This window comes from Phocoena sinus, chromosome 1 (assembly GCF_008692025.1).
Source record: "Phocoena sinus isolate mPhoSin1 chromosome 1, mPhoSin1.pri, whole genome shotgun sequence".
In the NCBI taxonomy this organism is placed as follows: domain Eukaryota; kingdom Metazoa; phylum Chordata; class Mammalia; order Artiodactyla; family Phocoenidae; genus Phocoena; species Phocoena sinus.
The window spans coordinates 75,555,001-75,569,361 of NC_045763.1; the positions used below are offsets into that span (position 1 = coordinate 75,555,001).

Here is a 14,361-nt window from a genome sequence, read left to right on the forward strand (position 1 = left end):
GGGAATAAGAATATCTACCCTCATGTGTTTCTAGTGAGAAAATGCAAATAAAACCCTTGCATAGGGTCTAACACTAAACAAGCAGCCTCACTTTCCCTACAGCCCCAGCAGACAGAGCAGCTTCCTAAACAGCCAACAAGGTTCTTAAGAGACAGTGTGAGCTTCAGGGGACTTATAAAGGAGGTCTGAAAAGGAGAACTCAGAATCTCAATTTAAGTCCAAGTCCCGATCAGCAACATCACTTGTATTAGCTTTTTATTGAAGGCCTTAGAGTTATGTAGCACATTTTACTTTTCAAAGCACTTCATACTTTTTTTTAAAAATCCCTTTGCAGAGGATAGGGTTGGTTTTATTGTCTTCATAGTCAGCTTATCCAAAGTGATAAAGAAGTTACTCCAGAAACTGGAAATTGTCTTGGATTTTCCCTCAGGCTAATATGATATTATAGAAACATTTTCAAAGTGAAATACCCCAAACCACCACGGAGAGGAGAGTTCTTTTTTATAGAATAGTAAGGCTGGCTCTGTTTGATATTTTTACTATAACTTCTACTCAGAGACTGGGATGGGGTGGGGGGAGGATTCAAACTGTACTAACACAATATCTAACAAGTCACTGTTTAGGTGCTTTCCAAGTCTAGAATCCAACATCTGGTTCTGAAATCAAACATTCTTAGCAAACCCAACATTTCCAAACAATAGATATTGGCTATAAAAACTATCCATGGGGAAGGTTTTAAAATTCTTGATGAATGAAAAGGTTAATAAGGATAGGGGACTTCCCTGGCAGTCCAGTGGTTAAGACTCCGTGCTTCCACTGCAGTGGGCTCAGGTTGATCCCAGGTGGGGAACTAAGATCCCGCATGCCTCGCAGACAAAAAAAAAGAAAAAAAGAAAAGAAAAGAAAGAAGGATATTGCTGAGTCAATAGAGCATGAAACATATTTACAGTAGCATATGCAGTACCTTCAAAATGAAATAATTATAATAGAACTCATTAAAGTACGGCTGGCGTGGGTGTTAAAATGCCTGTCAAAGTCCGAGTACGATAACTCATAGATAAAGACATAGGGAGAGAAAAAAGTTAATCCCTTAGGATTTTCACTCAAGAACATTTTGTTGCCTTCTTCAAAAAGGTATATTTTTCACCAGCATTTAAGGAGACTTTACCTATGGGATTTATAAGGAAGATGATTCACGTGAGTTCAGGGAAACTCGCATATGAACGGCAACATAATAATGAAGCTCTTAATAATACAGCATGTTGGTGAATGACAGATTTGAGGTCACATTCAGCCCTTTGTATTTTGATACAGGTAAAATTAAACTGTAAACAAACTAGCCACACGCCGTGTAACAGTAACCCACAGGAACAAAGAGAAAAAGAGCCAACCACAATTAATTTATTTAGCACATCGCATCAAGCTGTCCCGAACCGTAAGATGTTTCATTCACAAGGACTGACCGCTAAACTCTCTGCAAACCTTAGTTTACCTTCTGAAGGTGCACTTTAAAAACTGAGACTGTCCAGACCCCTAGCCGCTGACAGAGCGTCGCCCAACACTCCTGCACACCCACCCGGGGGGCAGCGCTGGATACAGGGTCGGTGGAGACGCGGGTCAGGAAAGTCTCTCCGTGATACTATATCTGGTCTTAGAATCTACAAACACACCGAGGTTCCTTATTCACGGCGAGGAGGGGCTTAACTGGAATGAACTGCAGAAAACTAAAGAAAACCGAGGAATATGTGTAAAGAGTAAAAGCCTCACAGTTGACGACAGGAACGCGAGCTCCTTACACGACCCGAGCCCGGCTGGAAGCTGCTTTCGCCCAGCGCAGGGACGCGCTTGGGCCCCAAGTCCATCCTCCCCCTACCCTCTAATAAAGGGACACTGAGTCAAGTCTGGCTTGCACAGTCTGGCTGTGCAAGCTGCAGCGTGTCTCCGAGCTTCCCCCGCCTCCCGCGGCCCCCGGCCGCAGGCCGACGGCCGCCCCTTTCCCAGGCCTCCCAGGTGAGGCCCCGCCCACAGGTGGCTTCCCGGGGTTGGGGGGATGGTGGCGCGTCAGGGTCTCCCGGCGCCGCAGCTTGAGTACCGGCTACTCCGGGCGGGGGGCGCCGCCACTGACCTTGGGCGGGCGGCCGAGGGGGCGCGGGGCCGAACTGCCGCAGCTCGCACCCCGCTCCCACCTGTGTCCCCTCCATGGCGCCGCCGTCCGGGGCCCGACCCTCCCGCTGTGTCTCACCGACGGCTTGAGACGTCGCGGGCTCTCCCTTCGCGCCGCGGGCGCCGTTCCCACGACACCTGATGCCTCCGGGCACTTCGGGGCTCGGTTCACCTGCGGCCGCGGCGCGCGGAGCGGGAAGCGGGGCGCCGGCTAGTGAGCGTGGGGGCGGCCTTCTGTCCGCGGCCGGTGAGCAGCCCTAGATGCCTCTGAGGCTCAGCTCATCCTGGGGCCCGACGTGAGCCCGGTGGTCAGGAGCCGCCGCCTTTGGCATCCTCCCTCCTCCGGCCGATTGAACCCGTGACCCTCCGCCGCAGCGCTCCGCTCCCTTCCACGCCCTTTCTGGAGCCGTCTTTCAGGACTTGCGGCGAAGAAGGCCACCTGAAGGAGCCCGGCGGTGTCGCCGTTCTCTGGGCGCCTCTCCCTTCGCTCCCCTCCCTGTTACCAGTAAGGTGACCCGCTCCACCCTCCTCGGGTTTCTCGGGCTGGCCGGGAGCTGCGGACCCGGGAGGTGCGAGTGCGTGGGTTCCCGGCTTCCACTCTCTGCTCTTGGGGGTAAAAGAGACAGGCTGGAGGTAAAGTGCCTGGAAGCGGGTGAGCGCGCAGTCCTCTCCTTCAGCTTTCTATTCTACGTTTTTTTGTTTTTGTTTTTTAAAAAATTTTTATTTATTTATTATTATTGGGGGGGGCTGTGTTGGGTCTTCGTTGCTGCACGCGGGCTTTCTCTAGTTGCGGTGAGCGGGGGCTACTCTTTGTTGCAGTGCACGGGCTTCTCATTGTAGTGGCTTCTCTTGTTGCAGAGCACGGGCTCTAGGCACGCAGGCTTCAGTAGTCGTGGCTCGCGGGCTCTAGAGCGCAGTCTCAGTAGCTGTGGTGCACGGGCTTAATTGCTCCGCGGCATGTGGGATCTTCCCAGACCAGGCATCGAACCCGTGTCCCCGGCATTGGCAGGCAGATTCTTATCCACTGTGCCACCAGGGAAGCCCTATTCTAAGTTTTGTATACAAAGAAATCAGGAAGGGTAAGATTTTTCAAGCATGAGCCTTGTACCCTCTCTAGGCCTTCCAGTTTGGGAGAATTGCTATGAAATTAGTGGACTGTTGACTAGACTCTTCTAGACTGGATCCCGGGTCTGAAAAAGCCCTGGGAAAGCTCTTAAAACAAATGTGACTGGAAACACTCGAAGTAAAGTTTCTTTGCTTGGCCAGACTTCGGTCAGGCTCCTGAAACTTTCTCTTAGGCTCACATGTGTACTTTCTTGTAAAATCCGCTTTTAGCAAGAACCCTGCTAAGTCAGTCTAATTAGAACCACTCCACGCCCCTCCCACCCCTCCAAGATGTGATCAGGTTCCTCATCCTTCACCACTCCCCAGGTGATGTCTGATCATCCTGGCCCTTTTTCAGCAAGAATCCTGCAAGGTCAGTGTAGCCAAAACTCCCCTTAGCCCTATTGTTTTCTTTGAGTAATTTTCCATCCATTGACCCCTACCCTGCAAATTCTCACTTGCCCATGCTATATTAGGGGTTGAGCCCCATCTCTCTCCTCCACTGTAAAATCCCATGGCAGTGGTCCTTATAACTATCAGAATGGCCACTTTAATAAGTGTCATTGAATATTTATTTAAGAGTAAATCTCCAACCATAACCTTTTTTTTCATAAATTCTCTCTTTTTTTTTAAATTAAACTCATCAGGAATAGATCAGGAACTTTGATTACTTTTAATGACAACCAATTTGGATTTGTTTTCATTGATTTCCTTCTTTCTTTCTTTTTTGGCCATGGGCAAGTTTGTAAAGGTCACTGAATTTCCATAACAGGTAATTTCTCAAATTATATCAAGAGCTTTTAGATATTTTACAAAACCTTTTCCAAATCCTAAGCCAGGATAATTGGTGTGGCTACTTTATAAATGGGAATATCTTTTCTTACAATGGGGTACAAGAATTTTATGCTGTTCATAAACCTGAATTCCAAGTGCTGTGAACAAGGTAGTCAAAAGTGTATAATTGGCACATTCAAACCTCAGGTGCAATTTGGAAAATGTAATTTAATCTCTTATGCCCATATGCCTCCACATGATTTAATACTATCTCCTTACCATAACAGTGATGGTGGGAGTTTGTAATGCTTGATTGTTAAGGAACAATCTGAACTTTAGAAAGGTTTGCAGGCATAAGTGATGGCCCTAGTTAGAGCTGAGTTAAGTAGACTGGTGAATAGAAAAAGCCAGGCGTCAGACAGCTGGGGGCCCACGTTCTCTTCTGTGACACCTACTGCCTGACCTCAGAGAATTACTTAACCTCTCCACCTTCCCATTTCCTTCCAGGTATAATTTGCCTAAAAAAAGGAATGATGAATTTTAATTAATTGGATGCATGTAAAGCCCCCATTACTATGCCTGGCATATTTTTGGAAAATCTAAATTAATGAAAAAATCAACCGTGTTCATGGATTGCAAGACTCAGTATCTTAATAATACTCACCAAGTTCATTTATAGATTCAACCCAATCTCAATCAAAATTCCAGCAAGCTGCTTTATACATATTGACAAGCTAATTCTAAATTTCTATGGAAATGCAAAGAACCTAGAATAACCAAAGCAATTTTTAAAAATAAGGGCAGGAGACTTCCTTGGTGGCGCAGTGTTTAAGACTCCATGCTCCCAATGCAGGGGGCCTGGGTTCGATCCCTGGTCAGGGAACTAGATCCCACATACATGCCGCCAACTAAGGAGCCAGTGAGCCACAACTAAGGGGCCAGCGAGCTGCCACTAAGGAACCTACCTGCTGCAACTAAGACCTGGCACAACCAAATAAATAAGTTAATTAAATAAATAAATATAAAAATAAGGACAAAATTGGAGGACTTACCCTACCTGATTTCAAGACTTATTATAAAGCTCTTTAAGCATGACAGCTTGGTGTTTATGAAAAGAGACATATAAAAATAAAATGGAATGGAACAGACTAGTGGGTCCAGAAATAGATGCGTACATATATACAGTCAATTGATTTTTGACAAAGGTGCCAAAACAATATAAAGGGGAAAATTAAACCTTGACAATCAACATAGTGATATTATTGGCTCAAAGCAATATACTGACATCAAGTCAAAAGGAAGACAGGAAACCTTGACATGCAGAGTCAAAAATTAAGGTCAACATTTCTGGAATCATGACAGGAACATATTAGAAACAGTCAATATCTAAGCAGTCCATCTTGCTTGTAATTTTTGTCATGTTATAAATTGTGTTATTGAGTACTTTTACAAATAACATAAATAGTAATATGTTTAATATATACTTATATAATTAATTTTAATATATATGTATATGATTAATAATTATATACATAGAATACGTTGTGCTAATCCTGTGGATGGTATTTCAAGCAATGACATTTTGCAAGCAAAATAGCTTCATAAATTGGTGATTTCAACATGTTTCTATGTAACACTATTGATCTTGCTAGGAGATCCAAGCGTTACATTGTTTGAATATTATCTAATCCTGTGTGCTGCATTTTCCAGATCACTGAAGTATGTAGTTCTTTGTAAAACAGACCAAATATTTTCATTGTGAAAACAGTAAATGAGCTTATAAAAAGCAACATATGCCCTAATGCCCAATCTGATAATACTTTTGGAAGCACTTTTTACAGCTGAACCAACATCAAATACAGAATAAGGGGAATTTTCTCTTATTTGTCACAAAACAAAGATCAAATCTATTGGATAAGACTATTAATGTTTTATGTGTTTTAAATTGTCATTTGGGCTTCCCTGGTGGCACAGTGGTTGAGAATCCACCTGCCAATGCAGGGGACACTGGTTCGAGCCCTGGTCCGGGAAGATCCCACATGCCACGGAGCAGCTAAGCCCGTGTGCCACAACTACTGGGCCTGCGCTCTAGAGCCCGTGAGCCACAACTACTGAAGCCTGCGCGCCTAGAGCCCATGCTCCGCAACGGGAGAGGCCACCGCAATGAGAAGTCCGCACACCGCAACGAAGAGAAGCCCCTGCTCGCCACAACTAGAGAAAAGCTCGTACGCAGCAACGAAGACCCAACACGGCCAAAAATAAATAAATTTATTTAAATAAAAAAGAATGATCCTAAAACAAATAAAATAAAAATAGTCATTCGAAGAATAACTTTTAAAATATTAAATATTTTTACGTTTTGTCTTTAAAATTGATTTTTATTTAGAATTTATTTTGCATTAATGCTTCCCTCTTTTAATGATTTTTATTATGAAATATCTATAACAGGTAGTATATAACTGAAGTATACCATCTTGTCCAATATATTGGTTCATAAAAATAATAAAAGACACTTTTATTATTATATTTTTTAAAACAGAAAGAAATTTCTGGAACTTTTAGTATAACCCTATAATAATAATAAATTGCTTATTATGTTTACGCATTATATTTTAAAAACATGTAAAAAAAGTTATGAAAAATGCAAAATAATTTATTATTTCAGGAATTCCTTTTTTTTTTCTTTTTGTTCCTGAATCTCAAAGATTGATTTCTTTTGGGAATTTGGAAACACTACTACAATAACCAATGAATCCTTACAGCATTCTTGGTAACTGATGGATGGAAGAGAGCTTTTTTCACATCTTTATCTTCTTGCCGTCTCAAAAATCCTGTCTGTTTCAAAGTAACATAGGGCAGCTGAGAGTCTTAGGTAGCATGAGTATTAAGTCATGCTTGTGTCAATCCAAAATATTTCTTACCTTTCTTTTTACATCTGTGCCACTCATCTTCTTTACCCCTTAATTCCTCCTCTTTTCAATACGTATATATTCAAGTATTTCTTGAGGACCTCCTAAATTCTAGTAAGAGTATTAGGTACTATGGATAGGAATATGAATAAAACACACTTCTGGCTCTTAAAGATCTTGAAGTCTAGAAGACAATTTTTTTTAACTGAGAAAATTTCAAATACAGAAAAGTACAAAAAAATATTAATCTCAATATCCTCAAATGCAACAAATTTTACATTTTATTCTGTTTCCAGTCTTTTTATAAGAAATAAAACATTGTAAAATTAACAATCCCTCCCCTAATGGAACCTTCTGTCATGAATTGGTATGAATCATCTCAATAGTTCATTTGTAATGTTTTTCTTACATACATGTACCCATAATAAACAGAAATAGTTTATGCATGTTTTTGTTCACAAAGATGGCACTGCTCTGCACAGTCTTCAACATTTACCTCACCATTTTGGTTCTGAGCTATATCCATTCAAGTTTATTTATTTTAGCACTTTTATGGCAATTTATTGACTACACCATAGCATTCTATCCATTTCCCTACTAATGGACATTTAGGTTGTTTCCATCTTTTGCCATTACAAAAACATTCTGTAGTGAACATCTGTGAACCATTTCCTCATGCACATGTGTAAGAGTTCCTCTAGGGTAAATATCCAGGAGTAGAATTGCTAGATTATAGGATATATACATTTTCAGTTTTAATAGCTACTGCTAAATTACTCCCCAAAGTGCTTGTTCCAAATTATTTAATGAACAGTACATGGTGCACCTTCTATATGGCAAACATAGATTTAGGCACTGGGGATGCAGCAATGAAAAAGAAAGAAACTTCTGACCTTGTAGAGTTTAGAGTTTAGCGGGCAAAAACAATCAATGACTATAATGAGTAAATTATAGAGTGTTTTAGAAGGTGATAAATACTATCAGAAAAAAATCAACCAGAGAAAAGGGGATGAGGAGAAGTTGCCATTTTAAATATGGTGGCGGTAGGCCTCACTGAGAAGTTAACGTTTTAGCAAAAACATGAAGGATATTTGGTTTAAGTGTTCCAGGCAGAGGGAACAGCCAGTGCGGATCAGGAGCCTGCCTAGTGTATTCGAGTAACCCAAGGAGGCCAGTGTGCCTGCAGAGGTGTGAGCCACAGGCAAGAGTGGTAGGAAATGAGCCTAGTAACAGAGGCCAGGTTAAGCTGGATCTTATAGGCCATTGCAAGGACTTTGGACTTTGGCTTTTACACAGAGTGAAATGGGAGCCTTTGGAGGGTTTTGAACAGGTGATTGGCATGATTTGACTTATGTTTTACGAGTGTATCCCTCTGATTGCAGTGTCGAAAATATATCCCAAAAGGATGAAAGATGGAAGCAAAGGAGTCAAAGGATGACTCTTGGGTTTTTGCCTGAGTAACCATAAAAATGGAGTGGCCATCAATTCAGGTGAAGACAGCAGGATGAGCAGGTGAGTGGAGAGAATCAGGAGTTCAGTTTTGAACATGTGTTTGAGATGTCTATTAAGTGCTTCACAGACTGTCCGTTGGAGGCGACTTGATTTGGTTTTGTTTCCATTTCTCTCACAGACTGATGCTTATGTGAAATACAGTACAAATAAATTGCTAGAAAATGCAATAAAGACATTTAGAATACAAACCAGTTTTGTTCATATGTAACATAAAACAGTTACTCTATTAAAAATGCTAGAAAGTCTTTAAGCGTTTTCAATTTCTGTACTTCTTTTGTTGCAGACAAGTAGCAAACATTTCGTGGAGGGGTAAACTAGTAACAAATATTTCCTGGCTGGTTCTGATCTGAGGGGCACACTTTGGATAACTCTGTGTTAGACATCTGAGTGGAAATGTCTAGCAGACAGTTGAGTATTCAAACCTATCTTTAACTGTCACCAAATGGCGGAGGCAATGTCTATCATTCACTTTGAGCAGTATTTCAGATAATGTTAATTCAACAACTGTTCATTGAGCATGTACCATGTTTGAGGCACTGTGCTGGCTTTTTAATGGCAGTACTGTGGGGAAGGAACAGATTAAGATCTGTGGGTAGTCTGGATAGGCTAATAATCTGGCATCCCTTCATACTAATATTCTTTAAAATTTTATTTTACTATATATCTAGTGGAAATAGGGAAAAACTGATTTCCGCTAACAAACATGTATACTCTTTCTGTACATTTGGAATAACATATTAAACACAATTTTCTAAACTAGTTATTTCTAAATAAATTGTTATTGGGAACATATTGAACTGTTCAAAATTTAAATATTAAAACTGGCTGAACTCAGGGGTGGCAACATTGCCTTTTGTTTTAAACCTTGTAATTTGTACCCTCATATGGCAAAAATATTCAACATACACTTTATTTCAAATCTGAAACTGGCTACTTGGTTGAGGGAAGCATCAATTTTATCTCTCTCCTGGTATGTACAAAGTCCCCTGTGGAAACCTGAACTAATTGACAACGTATTTCCAATTCACTACGGTGAAGTTTCATCTCTTTTGAAGAATGCCATTTACAGCAGCAGTGTGGTTGCCCTTTATTGACTTGCCTCTGAGGGAAGCATTATTATCCCAGATTTTGCAGATGTAAAACAGAGGTATAGAGAGTTTAATAGCTTGTCTGATGTTACTTATCCAGAAAGTGACAAATTTAGGCTCCAACATAATTTTCTAACTTTAAGGACAGTATTATTTAAAGTGTCCTAATGGTAATAATCATTATACATGTAGAACTGATATTTCACTGGCTCTTTTTTTTTTTTTTAAATATGTATCACTTAATTAATTATTTATTTACTTTTGGCTGCATTGGATCTTCGTTGCTCTGTGCAGGCTTTCTGCAGTTGAGGCAAGCCCTCGGAGGCTACTCTTCGTTGTGGCTGCAGTCTTCTCATTGTGGTGGCTTCTCTTGTTGCGAAGCACAGGCTCTAAGCACACGGACTTCAGTAGTTGTGGTGTGTGGGCTCAGTAGTTGTGGCTCACGGGCTTAGTTGCTCCACAGCATGTGAGATCTTCCCGGACCAGGGCTCGAACCTGTGTCCCCTGCATTGGCAGGCGAATTCTTAACCACTGCGCCACCAGGGAAGTCCCCCCATTTCTTTTTTTTTTTTTTTTTTTTGCGGTACGCGGGCCTCTCACTGTTGTGGCCTCTCCCGTTGCGGAGAACAGGCTCCAGACACGCAGGCTCAGTGGCCATGGCTCACGGGCCTAGCCGCTCCGCGGCATGTGGGATCTTCCCGGACTGGGGCACGAACCCGTGTGCCCTGCATCGGCAAGCAGACTCTCAACCACTGCGCCACCAGGGAAGCCCCCCCCCCGCATTTCTTATTGAAGTTTTAGTTCATGTTTTTTTCTAGAATTGCCACAATTGGTCCTCTCCTCCAATAGCTAACGCTTTGTTCCCAGGTCAGACTTTTTTGTCTATTTTCTCATTTCTGAAGCTGAGTTCTCTTCTGGGATGCTCCTCAGTTCCTCATGTAGTAGGTTATGATAGTTTCCCTAAGCACTGTGCAAACATGTCATAATCCTAGCAACTTGGGGCTCAAACAGAGACACTTCCTTCTCTCCCACCCTCTCTCGCTCCCAGGCATACTGTTGCAGACAAACAAAAGGCATGAAGACTCCTATTCAGGGTCCTCAAGCCCTAGTTTCTGAACTCCTATTTTAAAAAATTCTTAAAAGGGGTGAGGGAGTCAAGCACTAAAGTAATAAATAGTAAAAAGCCATCTCATATTTAATTTGTCAGATTACCCTTCTGTAAACCCAATCTAAAACTTATCAAGATGTCCTTAAATCATCAGAGAAGTATCTTTAGTAACAGCTTCTTGACTCATTACATTTTCACCCAACTAATAAAACTAAAAATAATTTTAAAATATCTTCAAATTTCAGGCAAATTTAACTCAGCATCCCCTGGAAGAGCATAGAAGTGTTCACTACCCACCATGGGGATGTTTTGTTTCTGACCACTCCCATGAAAGAACAGATGTTGGGTCATTCATTTATAATTTGAATTTTTAAAATGAAGAAATTACTAAACATTTTCCATTTGATTTCTAACTTTCTTGGTATCGGGATTTATGACTCATTCCTCCAAATGGACATCCCTTTGTTGTGTCTGTAAGGATGATTTGGTTTGTCATCCAAATCACAAGGGCATAATATTACTTCCTTAAATCTGACTGCAATGGATTATGAATCTTTTTAAGAAAAGGAAATTCTTTGGAAGAATACGAAGAAAATTTTTTTAGAGAGCTTTTTCTAGATTTGCTATCAAGAACAGTCAATCAATTAAATGATTCAACATATATTAAATACCCATGTCAGATACTGTGCTAAACAATGGAGTTAGAAAGGAATGAGACACCATCCCTGCCCTAAAATCCAGTGGGGGGGACCTCCATATCAACAAGCCATTGCAACACAATGTAATACTTGCTATAATGGAAAAACAGAAAAAAATGACTAATTCTGTTGGGTGTCTGGATGGCTTTCAGAGAGGATGATATTTGAGTTGGGTCTTGAAAAATAGGAGCTCACCAAATAATGAAGATGAAGGAAGGCATTAGAGGTTGAGGTAGACATAGAAGTAGATGCACAGCTATTAAAGGGCAAGGCATCTTTAAGGAGCAGAGCTCCACCACCTCTCATCCTGGGACACTCAAACTCCTGGGCCTGTGCAGCAGAATGCCAGGAGCTGTGGAAAGTCACAGGATGAGCATGTCACAGCTGCCTGGGGCTTCTTTGAGTTTATTCAATTTTAGTTAATAGTAATTTTAGACATTTTCCCCCAGTTGATTGAGATATAATTGAATAAGGATTTTAGACATATTAAAAAATGAAAACAAACGTGAACACATTGTGGAGCAGAATACAAAAACCTCATGAATTCTTTGTATGAAACAAAAATATCTCAGTTGCAGAAGTCTATTTCAAGCTGTAACCCCTCTTACTATCAGCCTATTATGAACTGCCAGCCCCTATGGTTTCATGCCTCTCAGCTCTTAAGGGGTTCAGTTGAGAAACACCACGCTAAAACGTGGGTTGAGTTGAGGCGAGAGGCAGGAAGTGAGGTTAGAAACATAACTCATTATCTTCCAGATTTCTTTAAGTTATCCTTCAGAACCCTATTTGTACAGGGTTTCATATGCCAGATTGAAATATGTAAACAGGGTGATAACAGGATTGAATCTCTGTTTCAGAACACTCCATGGCACCGTAGCAAATAAATTAGAGAGGAAGAGGCAGAACAAGTCAGGAGACCATTATTACCAACTAAAATAAGTCAGAGGCAGTGAAGATCGCCAAGAAGAAATGAATTATTTGAGATAGAATTTAGAAAAGGAAAATGACAGGATTTAGTAACATGTTGACTGGGTGGTAGGAATCATGGATGACTCAGATTTCTTGCTTTGCAAAATAATGGACAGTGGATACTATTACCTAAGGTAGAAAACAAAGAAGTTAAAAAAGTTTCCCAAAGATACCTGAAAGATACATGAAAAATAATAAGTTGATTTTTGCTTCTGCGAAACTGTGATACCTCTGGTATAGTAATTATTCATTCAATATCTTTATTCACTTATTCACTCAATATCTTTACTTAGCAACTACTAAACACCATGAACTAAGCTAGACATGTTTGGATATATCCAAGAAATTCAGTGGAATTTCAAGACTGGAATTTAAGAGATGTACTAGGCTGAGAGTATAGAAATGGAAGTCTCTGATCTGTTTGGAGGATGGTTAAAGCTAAGGGGAATAGCTATGATGCCACCAGGAGAGTGCAAAGACTAAGAAAAGAAGACTTCAGAGCTGAGGCCAGGGGAAAACCTTTCGGTGTCAGAAAGTCGAAGAGCCTGGGAAAAGGTTTTCACAATGTCACAATAATAAATCCTCCTCCCAGTTTTATTTTTTTAATGATTTCTTTAGTAAAATTTATTAGTATTTTGCAAGCACAAATTCTTCAGATATTTGAAAGAATGTACATGATCTTCCTACACACCATGTAAAATCATCTTATTTAGGGTCACTAAATTTCAGATATGTTATGAATCTGTAAGCCTATTGCCAAATATTTTCGTTTAAATTGGGTGTAAAAAATTAATTGAGATCAATTACAGCAGTCAATTGAATTACTTTATTAAATTCTTCCAGATTACAAATTAGGCAGTTTTAATTATTTTGTAAAGGAGGGGAGGGAGATGAGCTTGACTGTAAGAATCCCATAGGACCCATAATCATAGATAAAATTAATTTTTGTTTTGCTGAGGGATTTAATCTTCTTACCTGAGATTCATACTGCCAGTTTGTCTCAAACTCTATACAAAAGTTATATTAGCAAGAAAAAAATGTAACACATTAAAAGTTCTAGGATATCACGACACCCAATCAGACCGGATTTTCTCTCAGACGGGAATCTAGGGCAGGCTCCTGGGACGGCCCCGGGTAGTAGCTGGGGTAAACAGAGCAGCAGCCCTAAATCTTTATCTCACCCTCACTCTCTGCTGCTGGAGACCACACCCTAGAAGGGTTTTCCTTTGATTACGGTTGCTCTCGGTGCGAAGCATGGACCAAGCCTGACGGCCCTGGAGTCAGGCCAGGCTGCAGCCCTCGATACAACTCCCTTGCTAGGGGGAAACTGGGGACTTAGTACCAGTTCGTGTCAGCATCATAGCAACCAATCACAAGCCTACCCTGGAAGAGACTGTTAGGAAGCGGGCATTTTATTGGTGAGGCTGCTTTGTCAATCTCAGCAGAGGACTAGCCTCTTTTCTCTTAGCAACGGATGCGTTACGGCAACAGTCTGCCGGGGGAACTGCAGTTTGTGTTCTTGGGACTTGTTTTTCTGTGAGAGGAGAATCAAAATCCCATCTCCAGCTCCCGAAGGAATTTTTCTCCAGGGTATTGCAAAGAGGCTTCTTTTCGCTTCAGTTTAGCAGTATCAGGTAAGGAGAGCTCTGAGTGGGAAAGGAGGCCTGGAAAACAAGTATTTCACTTAATCTTTCAAAGGCGTTTGCAACGCTCGCTGTGCCAGCGAGGTACTAGATGCAGTGAAGACTACAAAAATGTACAAAACTTTCTCTGACTTCAAAGAACTTCTAGCCTAGCCAGGAGACAAAAATATCAACGAGAGAGCAGTTGACACTCTAAGAGCTTTGAGGGCAGGTAACTGTTCACAGGTTTTACATTCCCAGTGCCTATCACATTGCCTGACACATAGTAGAAACTCAATAAATACTGGATGGATGGAGGGAGGGAGGGATGAAAAGGAAAACAGTATGATCCTGGTACAGGACATCAAAGAAGCAATGATTAATGTGAGCTGAAGTAATTAGATGACTTCAGGA

At 41.2% G+C, this 14,361-nt stretch overlaps 1 protein-coding gene across 1 annotated transcript in view; it reads left to right on the forward strand.

Moving 5' to 3' along the window:
- Positions 1 to 13,785: 13,785 nt before the first annotated feature.
- Positions 13,786 to 14,361, forward strand: part of WDR63 (WD repeat domain 63) — an 84,400-nt gene continuing 83,824 nt past the window's right edge. Inside the window, exon 1 of the mRNA XM_032640918.1 lies at positions 13,786 to 13,959. The gene's annotated coding sequence lies outside the window, so the exon portion shown is untranslated. The remainder of the gene's footprint in view (positions 13,960 to 14,361) is intronic.